Source organism: Hemitrygon akajei, unplaced genomic scaffold, assembly GCF_048418815.1.
Source record: "Hemitrygon akajei unplaced genomic scaffold, sHemAka1.3 Scf000116, whole genome shotgun sequence".
Classification (NCBI taxonomy): domain Eukaryota; kingdom Metazoa; phylum Chordata; class Chondrichthyes; order Myliobatiformes; family Dasyatidae; genus Hemitrygon; species Hemitrygon akajei.
Genome location: NW_027332002.1, coordinates 1229474 through 1247951, shown reverse-complemented (window position 1 = coordinate 1247951; position 18478 = coordinate 1229474). Strand labels below are relative to the sequence as shown.

General features: G+C 44.7%; 1 protein-coding gene across 1 annotated transcript in view; it reads right to left on the bottom strand.

The window, feature by feature from the left end:
* Positions 1-18478, bottom strand: part of LOC140723506 (uncharacterized) — a 321455-nt gene that overhangs the window by 54617 nt on the left and 248360 nt on the right. The gene's annotated exons all lie outside the window — the stretch shown is intronic.

Genomic DNA, 18478 nt, shown 5'->3' with positions numbered 1-18478 from the left:
ATCGTTTCCCCAGCAATAGGCGGAGTTGTGAAAAAAAATACAAGTTATATTTTCGAGCAAATACAAATTCAATCTTCCTGAGAGCTGATTAACTAAATCTTGAAGAACACCCTATTCCATCAGAACACTGTGTGAAAATGATCTGTTTTCCTTTGCATTATCATTATCTTCCCTGTTAAATTTAGACCTGCGATGAGAAGTTCATTGGGGAAAAGCCCATAGCTGGAAGTAAACTGTAACAAGTGAACCAACCCAAGGACTGAGAACGCCAACTGGAGAGTACACTTCTGACTCAAAATTTCCATTGATTAATTCAGGAGAAAGTTTGGTGAGTTTCACACTCTGCAGCACTCGCCCAGGGCTGCATGCTGCCCCTATCCCGAGGTCAGTGTTCTTATTGAGGTCTGGTCACTGACCCTCAGCAGTCAGAGGATGGTCTCAGGCGTAGATGCAAAAGGAGATGAAGTGATTCATCGAACTTTTGCTTCAGGTTTTGTACACAATTGAATATACAATTGCGATCTCTGCATGAGAGTAGATACATGGCTTTTCAATGAGCTTGTTTAATATTGTACCATTCCAAAAATAGTCTGGTCAATTTGGGATTTTTTTCTATTAAAATAAAGAAAGCACTAGTTGAAGGACGTGTGAAATATAAACAGCGAATATCTAAAACGATAGGCAGATTGAAGAACACATATAGCGACCAATTCGAACTAAACCAAGTTGCCACTGCTGGCGATACCCACGGATTTGTTATACTTACATGACGTGTCCAAAGATCCAATTGCAATTGCTTCAAAGGTCGAAGATGTCTATTTGATTCTTTACTAGAAGTCAGCAAGCGTACTGTCTTGAAGCGATGAAACTGAAACATATCCAGTTGTCTGTTCAGCGGATAACAACAAACGATACGACTTCCATTGGCTCCCAGCTGCATACTGCACGAAACAAAGCACAAAGACGTGACTGATTTTCATGAATGCACAACACAGAATGCAGTGCAGATAGCGAACAAATACATGGCTCCTACACATAGGCTCAGTCCTGATAAAGGGTCTTCCAACTGAAATATTAACAGACTGTCTGCCTTGTTGGATATTTCCAGCATTTTGCGTTATTTAGATAGATAGATAGATAGATAGATAGATAGATAGATAGATAGATAGATAGATAGATAGATAGATAGATAGATAGATAGATAGATAGATAGATAGATAGATAGATAGATAGATAGATAGTTTATTCATCCCCATGGGGAAATTCAGCATTTTTTCCAATGTCCCATACACTTGTTGTAGCAAAACTAATTACATACAATATTTACTCAGTAAAAATATGATATGCATCTAAATCACTCTCTCAAAAAGCATTAATAATAGCTTTTTAAAAGTTCTTAAGTAGTTTACTTAAATACATTAAATACAATCAACCTCTTTACTGAGGTTAGATTAGATTAGATTCAAATTTGTCATTGCGCCGATTACAGATACAGAGCTAATGAAGTGCAATTAGAATTTTTAGATGCTGCAGATTGAATTAAATTCCTGCCAGAGAAATTTTAATGGTTCAGGTCAAGATGTCGCGATGCTATGACTGAGATTGCATTGTTCAGGAGCCGGCGAGAATCAGATGTAACTGAGAAATCTGTATAATTCAGTGATGAGTGCAATGGATTCTACATAGGTTAGCAGAAATGTTTCAACCCACATTACTGTAACAGTTGTTCATTACTCACCAGAGCGCCACCAGTGGTAGGAGGACCAAATCAGTGGGCGCTGTCTGTCAATCTGCTTTGCCATTCCTTTGACACATTACTCGCGGTCCAAGACACAAGATTAGTTCCTAAAAGGGAATAGCCTGTATTATAGCGAGTAGATCCCCTGGAGAATCCTGGCACAGTGCGGAATCCAAGGATAGAGAGGAAATGGGCATTGTGTGACGGTGGGTGGATGGGCGCAGGTGAATCTAGCAGTATCAAGTTTTCAGTTGACAGGCCAAAGACGTTTGGAAGTGTTTGCCTCAGTTTAAAACCAAAACCGTGTTCTCCGTTACAACTAAGTTAATGTCTGACTGTCCTGTTAACTTCATTTGTTGCACAGCATCAAAATCTGATCACAATTGTCCTCAAAATGGCTGAATGGACGGGCAGTGGAGGAGTTCCAGTGACGTCAACATTAGGAAAGGACACTGGTATGTTGGCGAATTATTTTAATTTCTAAATATTGCATTGACCCTGTGTCTGGGTTTAATTCAATATTTGCAATTCACAGGGTATCTATGAAGGGACTGCAGCGAATCGCTTTTGAAAGAATTACTAATTCCCTTCAGCTAATTGCATGCATCGACCTCCTCTGCAAGTCCCGGGGGGAGGGGACCGGGGCAGTTGGAGACGTAATCAGAAACGCTGCTCTTTCAACCCAGCTCCGAATCATCAGCAAAGTCTCGGGAGGTGCGAGCTTCCCACATCCCGGAACTGTCCCCGGCTACTGCTTGAAAAAGTTAACATCTCTGGGGAAGCACAGTCTTACGTGGAAGGGATACAATTACTGTCTACTTCCTGCTCCTCTAGCGGATTGTGATGCACATTAAAAAGCGAGTTACTCCAGAACAAAAGATATTCCGCAGATGGTGAAAGTTTTGAGCAACACAAAGACACTCAAAATATTGGCAGAACTCAGCAGGTCAGGCAGCATCCACGGAGAGGAATAAACATTTTACGTTTTTGATCAGGATCACCAGGAATAGAAAGTAAAGTGGCAATATCTAGATTTCTTACCTCCCATTTCTAGTCCCAATGAAAGACCTTGGTCCGAAACATTGATTGATTATTCTCCTCCATCCATAGACGCTGCCTGACATATTGAGTTTCTCCAGCATTTTGTGAAACATCCCAGACATTTCCTGAGGAAGGGATGACTAGGCAGGCAAACAGTGATAGTGATAGGTTACTATTATCTCAGGAATAAACAGTGTCCTTTCCAAACTGAGGTATATTTCCCGGGAGCCAAAAGAGCAGCCTTCAATAGGTGGAATTATACCTCCTCCCTACCGCGATCGCCGCTCCCTGCCCTCCGGCACGTGCGCATTTCCAGTACCTCCTCCGCCCAGACCCGCACCTACCCCTCATATATGTTTCAGATATTGTTTGTTGACCTGGTACACAGACTTTATTCTACAGAGAAAAAGTTGCTGCCCAATATGGGGTTGGAAATATCTTTAATGCTCCTCATTTTCCTTCACAGTTCCGAGCTCAGTGATCACCGAGGTCCTGGGAAGCTGTAATGATTTCCAGCTGCGGCAGCTGACGGATTTCTACCGGGACAGGCTGGAGCAGGCGATGGAAGAAGGTGTGCACACAGTGAGCCTGGCTCTAATGGCCGAGTGTCAGTTCAGCGGAGAGGAATATCAGGTGAGTGGGAGGGAGAATGGCTTTGAATTTTCACACATCACAGCATTGATGGATGTCGGAACTCTGACTCATCAGATACTAAATTAGATAAAAGAACAACTGCGAAATAAATACTGTATATGCAATCTCAAAAAAGTGAATCTGAACCAGTGATAAAAAGGGGCGAAAAGACCCCGCGGACTGATGGTTAGCTTGTCAATGTTCAGAGTGATTTGAGCAAGTAAGAGTGCTGTATGCTTACAGTATTAAATGAAAATATGACGGGAAGTTTTGGATTGGGAAGTCCGTTTCTGGGAAAGATATTTCAGATAAAAACAACGGCGCACGCACACCAGCTTTAATCTTCTGCTCACGAGTGCATGTACAAGTACATCATAACATCCCCCGTTTTATCAAAACAAAGAAAAGGAACAATTGTATTAACAATTAAACTCAGTTTCTCTGGAGTCTGCTTTCCTGTATATTTTCATGGAATTAATTTTCAAAGCATGCATTAATCATGCCTTATGTCTCTTATGTCTTTCACAAATACATACTACTCATTGTTTCCGTTTGTATGAGCATATATACTAAACATAAAACATCCTAAAATTCGACTATAAGTTCAACATACAGACTACACAACCTCAAATAGGACATGGCTCTTCTTTGCGTATAAACATGACATTAAAATGCAAAATAGTGTCATAGACTTATTATTCAATTGTTCATGCAATCATTCAATGTGGGACAAAGTCTACTAGATATTGTGGCCTTTTCACTGTGCAGTCACTGAGAACTGCAGCATCATCAGTGAATGACATAAGAGTTCGAGTGTGTTCTGTTCTGAGTGGAGATAATTGTATTACAATCTGTAAATGCAAGCAGTGTGGTTCGTGGAATACTGCCATGTTGTAAAGTGTAATCACTGAATAAATCTCCACTGGAAAATGCAAAGGAAAGGGATCAGGTGTCAGGCGGTAATCCGCTGTCATGATGGACACTGGCGGATTGAAGAGATGAATCACATCATCTTTTCTGCAACTTCTCTGAGGCTGTCCACTCTGTAATAAAAACGCTCCTGACTTCCTTCTTCATCTGTGATCGTTATTTTATGATTTCTGTATTACACCATCAAATCTGGTGAGGAATTATTTATGGATTCGGAGCCACGTCAGTGAAGTGGTCACAAACCGGCCAGAATCTCGATGACTGGTGGACGAGATTCACGGTGAATGTCACTAACTGTGCTCTTCACTCAGAACGTACAGTCCATGTCCAGACAGGATCAGCACCCGTCCGGGTGACTGCTCAGTGTGATCCCGTTACAGAGCACATCATTTACTTCTCATTCTCTGTGTGAATCTGTCAGTCCCCAATATGTTCACCGTTACTCTTCACAGAAAATCTCTGATCTCGCTGATAAGGGAGAGTGGGCGGACAGTTCTAAACTCCTCCTGAGCTTGGTGATGGAGAAAGGCTCCCGCGCCCGGAGGGTGATGTGGGAAACCTTTGTGAAAATGCGGATTGGTGTCCCAGAATTTGACAAAATTATAAAAGAAATACAGGGACATGGTGAGATAATTTCAAAGATTAATCTAATGTTGGAATTAAACACTACAGACTTAATGATTTACACATTTGAATTCTTCAGATTGTTTAAATCTGAACAGGTTGTGTTCCGGTCCATCGACATGTACTGAAGATTCACAGTGAGCTGAAAGGTAAGTGACAAACCTCTGTTTCAACCAAATGATTGTATTGTGGTCGGACCAGGTAAATGTTGGCACCATGACACATTGCATATTAAAACACGTGCAAAAAATGTTTGCAGGACAGAGAGATTCCACATGACATTGTGAGGCATAACGTAGAGAATTGGGGAATTTGATGACCTCTCTAGGTGTTGCAATGACATGACCCTTGATCAGAGTCAGAGTGGAGAAGAGGGCAATATGGAGCATAGAACAGAGAACGTAGAATAGTACAGCACATTACAGGCCCTTCGTCCCACAATGTTGTGCCGACCTTCAAACACTGCCTCCCATATAACCCTCCACCTTAAATTCCTCCATATCCCTGTCTAGTAGTCTCTTAAACTTCACTAGTGTATCTGCCTCCACCACTGACTCAGGCAGTGCATTCTACGCACCAACCACTCTCTGAGTGAAAAACCTTAATCTAATATCCCCCTTGAACTTCCCTCAACTTACATTAAAGGCTTGTCCTCGTACTGAGCAGTGGTGCCCTGGGGAAGAGGCTCTGGCTGTCCACTCTGTCTATTCCTCTTAATAACATGTACACCTCTATCATGTCTCCTCTCATCCTCCTTCTCTCCAACGAGTAAAGCTCTCGCTCCCTTAATCTCTGATAATATTCCATACTCTCTAAACTAGGCAGCATCCTGGTAAATCTCCTCTGTACCCTTTCCAATGCTTCCACATCCTCCCTATAGTGAGGGGACCAGAACTGGACACAATATTATAAGTGTGACCTAGTTAGAGTTTTATACAGCTGCATCATTACATCGCGACTCTTAAACTCTATCCCTCGACTTATGAAAGCTAACACCCCATAAGCTTTCTTAACTACCCTATCTACCTGTGAGACAACTTTCAGGGATGTGTGGACATGCACCCCCACATCCGTCTGGTCCTCAACTCTGCCAAGTATCCTGCCATTTACTTTGTACTCTGCCTTGGAGTTTGTCCTTCCAAAGTGTACCAACTCACACATCTCTAGGTTGAACTCCATCTGCCAATCCTCAGGCCACTTCTGCATCCTATCAATGTCTCTCTGCAATCTTCGACAATCCCCTACATTATCTACAACACCACCAACCGTTGTGTCGTCTGCAAACTTGCCAACCCACCCTTCTACCCCCACATCCAGGTCGTTAATGAAAATGACAAACAGTAGAGGTCCCAGAACAGATCCTTGTGGGACACCACTAGTCACAACCCTCCAATCTGAATGTACTCCCTCCACCACGGCCCTCTGCCTTCTGCAGGCAAGCCAATTCTGAATCCACCTGGCCGAACTTCCCTGGATCCCATGCCTTCTGACTTTCTGAATAAGACTACTATATGGAACCTTGTCAAATGCCTTACTAAAATCCATGTAGATCACATCCACTGCACGACCCCCATCTATATGCCGGGTCACCTCCACAAAGAACTCTATCAGGCTTCTTACGCACAATCTGCCCTTCACAACGCCATGCTGACTGTCCCTGATCAGGCCATGAGTCTCTAAATGCCCATAGATCCTATCTCTAAGAATCTTTTCCAACAGCTTTCCCACCACAGACGTAAGGCTCACTGATCTATAATTACCTGGTTATCCCGACTAACTTTTTTGAACAAGTTAACAACATTCGCCTCCCTCCAATCCTCCGGTACCATTCCCGTGGACAACGAGGACATAACGATCCTAGCCAGAGGTTCAGCAATCTCTTCCCTTGCCTCTTGGAGCAGCCTGGGAAATATTCCGTCAGACCCCGGGGACTTATCCGTCCTAATGTATTTTAACAACTCCAACAGCTTCTCTCCCTTAATATTAACATGCTCCAGAACATCAACCTCACTCATATTGCCCTCACCGTCATTTAGTTCCCTCTCAGTGATTAGAAGTATTCACTAAGGACCTCGCTCACTTCCACAGCCTCCAGGCGCATCTTCCCACTTTTATCTCTAATCGGACCTACCTTTACTCATGTCATCCTTTTGTTCTTCACAGAATTTTAGAATGTCTTGGAGTTTTCCTTTACCCTACTCGCCAAGGCCTTCTCATGCCCCCTTCTTGCTCTTCTCAGCCCCTTCTTAAGCTCCTTTCTTCCTACACTATATTCCTAATAGACCCATCTGATACTTGCTTCCTAATCATCGTGTATGCTGCCTCATTCCACCTGACTGGATTTTTTACTTCACTTGTCACCCATGGTTCCTTCACCCTACCATTCTTTATCTTCCTCACCGGGACAAATTTAACCCTAATATCCTTCAAGATATCCCGAAACATCGACCACATGTCCATAGTACATTTCCCTGCAAAAACATCATCCCAATCCACACCCGCAAGTTCTAGCCTTATAGCCTCATAATTTGCCTTCCTCAATTAAAAATTTTCCTGTCCTCTCTGATTCTATCCTTTTGCAATATTAATGCTAAAGGCCTGAGAAATTCAGAGAAAATTCAGAGCAATTTCGCCATCGTGAAATGTAAAATAATTTCTCAACAGCTCCCAAACCCCAGACAAACTAATCCTAAATTCCCTCAGATCCGACAGGTTGTCATTTTTAGAACCGGGAGTCCAGTAAAGTTCTCGTCACATAATAGCAATGACAGCATCCATTTAATGAGAAAAACTGATAACACCCCAACCTGGGTGGTCTGGTCAACCCCAGAGCAGCATGTGAACCCCATTCTGTTCACATCTGATTCCCATTAGTGCAAACACTGCTACAGTTATCCAGTTTAATTTCCCACCCAATAATCCTGGGAAGTCCATCAGGAGACAGTGGCAGTGAGGGTGAGATGGAGGACAAAATCCTCAGCTCAAACCACAGAAGCTGAAATTCATGTGTCTCTGTGTTGTGTGATTGCACCCTGGAACGGTGATAGATGGGAATCAGTGAAGAGAAACCAAGTGCTGCGGAATTGCAGCAAGGAAGGTGGCAACGACTGAAAATATTTATAAATAATATTGCAATTAGTTAAATTGTGACCATCTGGATGAGAAGATCACTACATCTGTAAGCGCAACGTGTCTATGAAAATGAAGCCCTGGGCAGCGCATGGGCTCAAGAGATTGTAGGGCTTCTTAATAGAAGACTGAGTTGAATCACATAACTGCACAGTTAGCAGAGGAGAGCGCGAAGGTAAGACTGTTATTGAAAAGTTATTAATCTCACAACAGCCATGATCTATCTGACTAACCGAAGCTGTTGAACAGAAACGTAAGAACTCTGAGCCAGAACCCTAGTTCAGCCTCTCTCGTTTCCAAAAAAACCCCAAATATGTTCCTTTACGTACAGGACAAATGATAGATTAGATGAATCAGGAAGTTTACAAACTGCTCACGTATCAGTCACCTCTGTTAGCGCTTGTCCAGTCTACATCCAGACTTTAAAGCCCCTCCGTTTCCCTGCGATTTGTTTGATCGCTACACACGGACTGCTAGCTTCTTCTTCATTATTCTGCAAGTGTTTTTCGACGGAACAGCACGACAGTGAAATTCCACACCTATTTTTGAATACGAAACAGATTTTCTCCCTGATTTTTAAAGAACATCATTTCTACCACTGTCACATTTTCTAACGTAACTATATCAATAATCAATGTTTTCCTACACTCCCTATCCCACCCAAATACCACACATTCCCAGCAGGCTTCTGACATACTGAGACCACACACCCATGGCAGGGCCTGATACATTGTTGGACCCCATACACCCCTGACAGGGTCCTGACACACTGAGATCCTGCACACTCCTGACAGGTCCCTCAAACTCTGCGAAATCCTGTGCAAGAATATTTTGTAAATCTCCGATGGTGGGATGTGTTCTGGGAATAATGTGTGCAATATCCGAACCACCGGTATTGGAATGTAAGCCACAAGATACTCGGGATTCATTGCGAGACCCTTTGGGAACGCTGAGTACAGTTTCGGATCTCAGATGGTGATGCATAAGCAGAGGTCTACTAATTATGTGGTGTAGGTTGTGGGAAAGATAAACTGGTGGGAGCCAGATTAAATGATAAAGAGTTAAACTGGGAGCAGCTGTTGTTGGGCAAACCCCCTGTCCTAAGATTCTGATATGGTCCAATTGCGGAGTGAGAGACACTGAAGCAGCTCGATAGTTCACAGACTTTAATGCGAACAGTGTCACAGGGAAAATATATCAATAAACGCCAAGCCAAACAGGTCGTTAATTAAAATATTCAAATAGAAAACGAAGCTTACACTGTGGTTGAAAAGAGCAACTAAGAATAAAACGAATACCGCCTGTCTTCAGAATCAGTTGACTCGACTTGACTCGACAGTCCAATTTCTCAGCAAGCTGGAATGGAGACAGCGAAGCATTGCTGTGTCCAAGTCTCGACAAATACCAAGACGGAGTGAACGGAGTTAAATGCTATCACAATGAAATAATAATTAGCGGATACGTGCATATTCAAAAGCGCTGCTGAATCCATGGTTGAGATATCCCCATCAGCAATGTGGGATCGACTAAATATCAGCTGATCAAAATTTGGGACCGGGATTCAAGGGGATTAAATTCATCACGGCAGCGCCTGTGAATCTTGACGAGAAAAGTCTTAAATTTAGTATGAAAGGGAAAGATAACATTCTTGACACTGACATGCGGCACTGAGTTGTGGAGAGTGATGAGGTGTGTCAAAGAATTCATAGATAAGTTGCAGATTCGAATGTTGAAATAGCAGATGGAGCTTAATTCAGAGAAGTGTGAGCTGTCGCAATTCAGGAGATCAAATGTGTGGGGGAAGTATAAAGAGCAAAGGTCACGGCCGGGACATCATTCATGTCTGGAGTGCATGTCCATAGCTCCTTGAATGTGAACCTTTATGTCGCAGCTGTACAAAACTTCGGCCTGGCTGCACTTGGAGTATTGATTGAATTACTGTACCAATTTCCAGGAAAGATGTGAAGGCCTCAGTAGGTGATGAAGAGATATACCACTCACATCCCAGATTAGTGGGCATAAACTTTAAGGGGTGTGCAAACGACCATATATTGTGTTAGAAAATTGAGATGTGGAGATAGTCAGAGTCTTTCCGATGTAGGTATATCAGATAATACAGGTTATTGCTACATCAGGTCGGTAATTCCTTCTCCTTTACACTTATCTATCTTGAATTATGAATCTGTTGAATATCTGCAGTACATAATCTTTAAGAGACATGAGTCTGCAGATGTGTCGTCTCCTGACATTTTCTGGAGGACTTCACTGAGCTGAGCAGCATCTGTGCTGAGGGATTATCTGCGTCGAAATGCTCACTGTCCCAATCTCCTCAACAAGATATTGACAGTTTTTCCCCCAACCACCCATTCCACCCCTTACAACCACAGAACACGTACTGATCAACAAAGCTACTTCTTTTTATTTTGAATCTGTGATGGTGAGGGGGGCCATGGGAAGTAATGATTCTGTGAGCTTTTCCTTCAACAGAATTCCCACCACCCTTCCGTCTATCTCCATAGCTACATCAAAACTGGGGATTAAACGTTTCTTCCACAAGAACAATGATAGTGTGGCTATAGTGGGAATTTTTCCAATGCAGCACAGTCGGAGGTCAATAAACCACCAGGGAATTTACAGTATAATTAATGTGGCAATGTAATGATCTGCTGTTTATTTAAACTATGGTAGGAGAAACAGTGTTAGAGCAGATAGTGAGGTGGAGGAGGATAAAAAACATGCGTGAGCTGCAAGTATTGGAGTAAAGCCAGATCTAGCATATAAAGAGGCTTTGTTGAAAGAAAAACATAATAAAGGGTCTAAAGGTAGTAAAGGAAAAGGGCTAAAGTGTGTGTATTTCAATGCAAGAAACATCAGGAACAACGGTGTTGAACTGAGAGCTTGGATACATACATGAAATTATGATCTAGTGACCGTTACAGAGACTTGGCTGGTACCAGGGCAGGAATGGCTTCTCAATAATTCTTGGATTTCAGTGCTTTAGAAGGGATTAACAGGGTGGTGAGTGGGTGGAGGGGTGGCATTACTGGTCAGGGATAAGATTACAGGTACAGTAAGCGTGGGTAATGTAGCAGGATATTCTTTTGAGTCAGCATGTTTAGAAGTTTGGAACAGCAGGCCCCATGGTAGCAGCAGAGCTACCGAGGAGCAGATTGGGAGGCAGATTTCGGAAAGGTGCAAAAATGACAAGGTTGATAACATGGGTTACTTTAATTTCTCTAATTGATCAGCACCTGATTAGTTCCAAAGGTTCAGATGGGGCAGGATTTGTTAAGTGTGTCCAGGACGGAATCCTGTCACAGTATGTTTACTGGCCGACGAGGGGGAATTAGATCTAGTATTAGGTAACGGACCGGGTCAGTTCACAGATCAGTCAGTGGGTGAGCATCTGGGGGACAGTGACCACCGCTCCCTGGGCTTTAACATTATCATCGATTGGGATAGAATCAGAGAGGACAGGAATGTTTTTAATTGGGGAAGGGCAAATTATGAGGCTATAAGTCTAGTGCTTGCTGGTGTGAATTTGGATGATGTTTTTGCAGGGAAATATACTATGGATATGTGCTCCATGTTTAGGGATTTCTTGCAGGATGTTAGGGATAAATTTGTCCCGTTGAGGAAGATAAAGAATGGTAGGTGAAGGAACCATCGGTGTCAAGATAGAAGAAGGCAGCATACATGAGGTTTACAAGTAAGGATCAGATGAGTCTATTGAAGAATATAGGGTAGCAAGAAAGGAGCTTAAGAAAGGGCTGAGGAAAGCAAGAAGGGGGCATGAGAAGGCCTTGGCGGGTAGTGTAAAGGAAAACCCCAAGGCATTATTCAATTATGTGAAGAACAGAAGGTTGACAGGAGTGAAGATAAGACCAATTAGAGACAAAAGTGGGAAGATGTTCCTGGATGCTGTGGGAGTGAGCTAGGTCCTCTATGAATAATTATCTTCGGTATTCACCAATGAGAGGGAACTTGATAACGGTGAGGGCAATAAGAGTGAGGTAGATGTTCTGGAGCATGTTGATATTCAGGCAGAAGAGGTTTTGGAGTTTTTAAAATATATTAGAACGGATAAGACTTCGGGTACTGACGAAATATTCCCCAGGCTGCTCCACGAGGCGAGCGGAGAGATTGTTGAGCCTGTGGCTAGGATCACTATGTCCTCGTTGTCCAGGGGAATGCTACCTGATGATTGGAGGGAGGCGAGTGTTGTCCCCGTGTTCAAAAAAGTTTGTAGGGAGAGTCCAGTTAATTATGACCAGTGAACCGTACGACTGTGGTGGGAAAGCTGTTGGAAAATATTCTTATAGACAGAATCTGTGGGCATTTAGAGAATGATGGACTGATCAGGGACAGTCAGCAAGGCTTTGTGAAAGGCAGATCGTGTCTAACATGCCTGATAGAGTTCTTTAAGGAGGTAACCAGGCATATAGATGGGGGTAGTGCAGTGGATCTGATCTACATAGATTTTAGAAAGGCATTTGACAAGTTTCCACACGGTAGGCTTATTCGGAAAATCAGAAGGCATGGGATCCAGGGAAGTTTGGCCTGGTGGATTCAGAATTGGCTTGCCTGCAGAAAGCAGAGGGTCGTGGTGGAGGGAGTACCTCAGGATTGGAGGGTTGTGTCTAATGGTGCCCTACAAGGATCTGTTCTGGGACATCTACTTCTCGTGATTTTTATTAACGACCTGGATGTGGGGGTAGATGGGTGAGTTGGCAAGTTTGCAGACGACACAAAGGTTGGTGGTGTTGTGGATAGTGTAGAGGATTGTCTAAAATTGCAGAGAGACATTGATAGGATGCATAAGTGGGCTGAGCAGTGGCAGATGGAGTTCAACCCAAAGAAGTGTAAGGTGGTACACTTTGGAAAGACGAACTCCCAGGCGGAGTACAAAGTAAATGGCAGGATACTTGGAAGTGTGGAGGAGCAGAGGGATCTGGGTGTACATGTCCACAGATCACTGACAGTTGCCTCACAGATAGATAGAATAGTTCAGAAAGCTTATGGAGTGTGAGCTTTCATAAGTCGAAGGATAGTGTTTAAGGGTCGCGGGGGTAACGATGCAGCTGTACAAAAACTAGTTAGACCACACTTGGAGTACTGTGTGCAGTTCTGGTCGCCTCACTATAGGAAAGATGTGGAAGTATTGGAAAGGGTCGAGAGGAGATTTTTCAGGATGTTGCCTGGTTTAGAGAGTATGGATTATGATCAGAGAACACGGATGCTAGGGCTTTATTCTCTGGAGAGAAGGAAGATGCGAGTAGACATGATAGAGGTAAACAAGATAGTAAGAGAAATAGAGTGGACAGTCAGCGCCCCCAGGGCACCACTGCTCAAAACAAGAAGACATGGCTTTAAGGTAAGGGGTGGAAAGTTCAATGGGAGATATTAGAGGAAGGATTTTTTTTTAAATCAGAGATTGTTTGGTGCATAGAATGCACTGCTTGAGTCAGTGATGAAGGCAGATACACTAGTGAAGTTTAAGAGACTGCTAGATAGGTAACAGCCTGTACTGTGCTGTATTGTTTTTTTTTTGTATGTCTATGTAAGTCGCTTTGTCTAGTTTTTGGTCTGGTAATCGCATTTACTTTACTGTACAAACATTCATTGATTAAATCAATTAATGCAATAGCTTTGAGCTAACTCTTGTGCGCTTAGATACTGAGTTCTGAGTTGAGGCATCTAACAGTTTGTACACTGTCTGTTCCCATTGAAGATGTTCAACAGAAACACAAGGAGACTCTGCGGTTACAAACTGAAACACTGAGTGTTAACACGATCCTGATGACGGAGAAGGTGTCAGGAACGTGGCCGGATGGACCCAAACGCAGAACGCAGACACCGAAGCAGAGAGCCGTCCCTGGGCGGGCCGCATATATCCCGGGTGGGTACGCCGCCTAGGCGGAAACACCGGAGGCGCGAACCCCTTGGCGGGTGCGAGGCACAATCCCAGGTATCGGGCGGAAGAGGGGGGCAGGGCAGAACCACCGCCGGGCAGCGGCAGATCGGCCGGAACTGCCCGACGGAGGCAAGGGGTAGGAACGGGCATAGGTCCAGGGTGACCAACATAACAGACATGATAGCGGGAAAATCGGGAACGGCCTGCAGACAGCGCGACCTCACGAACAAAACAAACGATCGGAGAAGCGGGACCAGCGCATGGGAAGAAAGGTGGGGGAGCGGACGAACCTGGCAGTACTGGTACGGGGCAGAGAAGCACGATGAGGAGTAGATCTGAGCCCTCGCAGGATAACAGAATGCAGAGAAGAGTTCGGAGCCGGCGGAGAAACTGGAAACAGAACAAAAAATACCTGGTCCCAGTCCCAAGGACCGTTATAAACGCCTGCAGCTCAATGAGTTATGGGTGTGCCTCCTTGAGCAAGGAGTGTCCTAAATAGATCACGGGTGACGGAACAAACAACTGCAGGACCCGGATTCCGGAGCCCCCGGACCGGATCGAGACCCGGAACGCGGATTCCGGACCGGACCCTGACAGAAGGAAAATGTTTTCCAGCTGGTTGATCGATACGCTGAGCTCACGGTCATTTCTACTGTTCGACATTGGAGACTAGTGGAACATGAGCTGCTGGCAAGAGGCTGAGACCATGAGGAGTGGAAAGGAAAACATCTCCGCGGAGAACTGGAAAAAATTCGGAGCGATCAGTTGTTCCAGAGCAGCTTTTCCCGAAGTAACTCCGTATCTGGGAATTCGACAGCCGGGGCCGGAGTCGCAGGGATTGGGAAAACAACAATGATACAAAAGAATGATTATGACTGGGCCACGGGGAAAGCATACCAACAATTCCAGTTGGTCTTCAGTTTCAAATTTCGGGATTTAAACTCCATTAACTGCAGAGCAAATCTGAATGAACTGATTCTGGATCAGTATCCTTAATTTGGGAATCCTGAGAGAGGTCTGGAAGAACCCAGAGGGATTGCTCTTTATATTCGATAGTTTGGATGAATTCAATGACAACATTGATTTTGCTGTTTGTCGGAGAGACACAGAACCTCGTCCACATGCACAGATCCGGAATTCAGGTGTAAGGTGTCTGACATTGTGTACAATTTAATTCAGGGCAAGCTGCTCCCAGGGTGTTCAGCGCTGGTGACAACCCGCCCCACTGCGTTACATTTGTTTGAAAAGGCGGAGATCAGTGTCTGGGTTGAAATCCTGCGATTTGCTGGTGAGGAACGCAAGGAATATTTTATCAGGTATTTTGAAAATCAGACGCTGGGCTACACCATGAGCTACAACCCCTCCGACTGCTGGATCCTCGCTCTGACACTGGGCCCTTTCTTCATACAAAGAGACAAGGACCCACAGTGAGTTCCCAAGACAATCATCCAAATATATTGCTGCTATATTTACAAAATCCTGAAAAATCATGGCTGTGAGATTGAGAGTCTCCGTGATATGCTACTCAGAGTTGGTCAGATGGCCTTCAGAGGAGTGTCTGAGAAGAAGATTGTATTTACAGTTGGAGATTTGATCCACTACAATCTGCAGCCTTCCCAGTTCCTGCCGGTTTCCTGATGGAGCTTATGGAAAGAGACGATTCTGCCCGGTACGTGGTGTACAAATTCCCACACCTCACCATTCAAGAGTTTGTAGCTGCAGTCGCGCAATTCCTGAATCCACATCCCGGGGATATCCTGAAATTCCTCACTGAAGCCCACAACACGACAGATGGGCGATTTGAGGTGATTCTCCGTTTTGTTACTGGTCTCTCCTCCCCAATGACAGCTCGGGGCCTGGAGGAGTTTCTGGGTGCATTTCTTCATGAAACAACCTGCCAGGTGATTAACTGGGTGAAGAAGAAGGTTAAACGCCAGAGTAGAAACAGGAGTAGTGAAGCTGGTAAAAGGAGCCTCCTGAACGCATTACACTATCTGTTTGAGTCTCAGAATCGTGGGCTGGCTCAAGCTGCACTGGGATCTAAGAAAACACTTTCATTCAGTGGATTGTGGCTTACCCCGATTGACTGCACGGTCGTGTCTCATGCCATCGGACTCTGTGATAAAATAAAACTCGACCTGGAGAGCTGCCACATTGACTGTGAAGGAATCCAGCGGCTGGGACCCGGGCTGCACAAGTGCCAGGAATTGAGGCAACTTGATTCATCTCTCACTCTGAAACGTGAAACAGTTCCATTGTGCTGTTTCAGTCTGCAGGGATTTGGGTAAAACTGTGGTATTGTGAAGAATTGTGATAAATGCCCAGGGGATCGGTCAGTAATTCCCCAACGACAGGAGGGTTCTTTGGTTCCCTGTGAAGGGATGTTGGAGACTTCACAAATCGTGAACAACTGCCATTGGATTAATGGTGGTAAATCACAGGAACGCCGGTGTTCCTCGCTGCCTGTGACACGTCCATTGACGATAATCCTGCTCACTGTTACTGATTCTCAGACCGACACTGACTGAAGCAGGTGGTTCAGAGATTCACACCCCCTTCCCTGTGGGGGACAAGAGACCATCAGCAGACTGTCCCAGTGAAAAAAGAGAGATTGATTGTGCTCTCGCTACCCTTCCCCGTGTGTGACTATCACCGTCATTCCCCTGTGTGTCTGTTCTCCCTACACAGCCACCAAATGCTCCTGTCCTCTGTCGAATGTAGGTCCTAATTCAGACCTTCTACTCAGAAGCGGTCCAACTCAGTATCCATTCCTCCTGTGGGATCTCTCTTTCCCAGTTCCTTCTTCCCTGTGGGATCTCTCTTCCCCATCTCACTTTCCCCGGTGGGATTTCTCTTCTTTTCCTTTTCCTCTGTTGAATCTCTCTTCCAGCATCTTCCTTAGATATTTTGCCACCGGCAACACCTGCTCCCTCACTCAGGCCATTCCCCTACTGACCCTCGCACTTCCAAAACTCTTTTCCGACCATCGGGGAATGAGACAGGTTCACACGACTGAATTGTTGACAGTCAGTGAATACCAAGCAGCTGACAGTGGTGGTAACTCCGTCAGTGATCTACTGAAGGGTTTAATGTTTCTCAAGGAGAAAAGATTCCTTAGACACAAGGCTTGAAACTGTTTGCTTATCAATTTGGTTCTGTTTGTATTTAGACTTTCGCGGAATGACCCCAAGTGATTCAGGAATTAAACCGGTGTCTGCGGCTCTGAGGATCCCGGAGTGTAAAATGCAGAAACTGTGGTAAGTACCAGACTGTGGGAGATTGTATTTACAGTCACTGGGAGTCACTCTCTCTCATCTTCAGGCTGAGGGATGATGGTCTCACAGATTCTGGTGCTGAAGATTTCTTCTCCGCTTCAGTACAAACCCATCACTGACGGAGCTGTGCCTGGGTTACAATGAACTAGGAGATTCCGGAGTGAAACTGGTGTCTGCGGCTCTGAGGAACCCGGAGTGTAAAATACAGAAACTGTGGTAAGTACTGACTGTGGAGATTGTGTTTACATTCACTCGCTGTCGGACAGTGAGCATTAATGGGAACAATAATTGTGTTACTGGTAATCCCTGGGGATTTGTACCGTCTCCTGTCTCTCCGTGTCCTTCACCCTCACCCTCTCTCATCTCCAGGCTGCGGAGAGTCGGGCTCACAGATTTTGGTGCCGAGGAGCTCGCCTCCGCTCTCAATACCAACCGATCACTGACGGAGCTGAACCTGAGTGATAATAACCTAGGAGATTCAGGAATAAAATTGGTGTCTGCCGCTCTGAGGAACCCGGAGTGTAAAATCAAGGAACTGTGGTAACTACTAGACTCTAGGAGATTGTGTTTACATTCACTGGGTGTCTGACACTGAACATTAATGTGATCAGTAATTGTGTTACAGATAAACACTGGGGATTTGTACCGTCTCCTGTCTCTCTGTGTCCTTCACCCTCACTCTCTCTCATCTTCAGGCTGATTCGTGTCGGTCTTACAGATTCTGGTGCCAAGGATCTCGTCTCTGATCTCAGTACAATCCAATCACTGACGGCGCTGGATTTGGCATCAAACTCGCTAACAGACCGTTCTGTTCCCGCTCTCCGCTGTCTCATATTGACACACCCGAGTCTGGAGTGTATCGAGTGAGTGTTTTTGTTAATGTTCAATTGGATAATGTAACAACGGACCCGCGGGTGTTCTGGTGATATTCGTCTGCGAGTTTTGTTGAAACATTAAGCCCGGATCCCTGTTACTGACGCTGTTATGTAATCAGTTTATTTCATCTTTATTCTACCGTCTGTTTCAGCCTGTGGCAGAATCTCTTCAGCTGGACCGGGGAGAAGGAACTGGAGTCTCTGCAGCGAGTTAGACCCGGACTGAGAATGATCGTGTGAACATCTGAACGTGTGAAAATTTCGCCCGCGGGATGTGGACATTTTGGCCGATTCACGCCCTCCCCTTTATCTCTCGCTC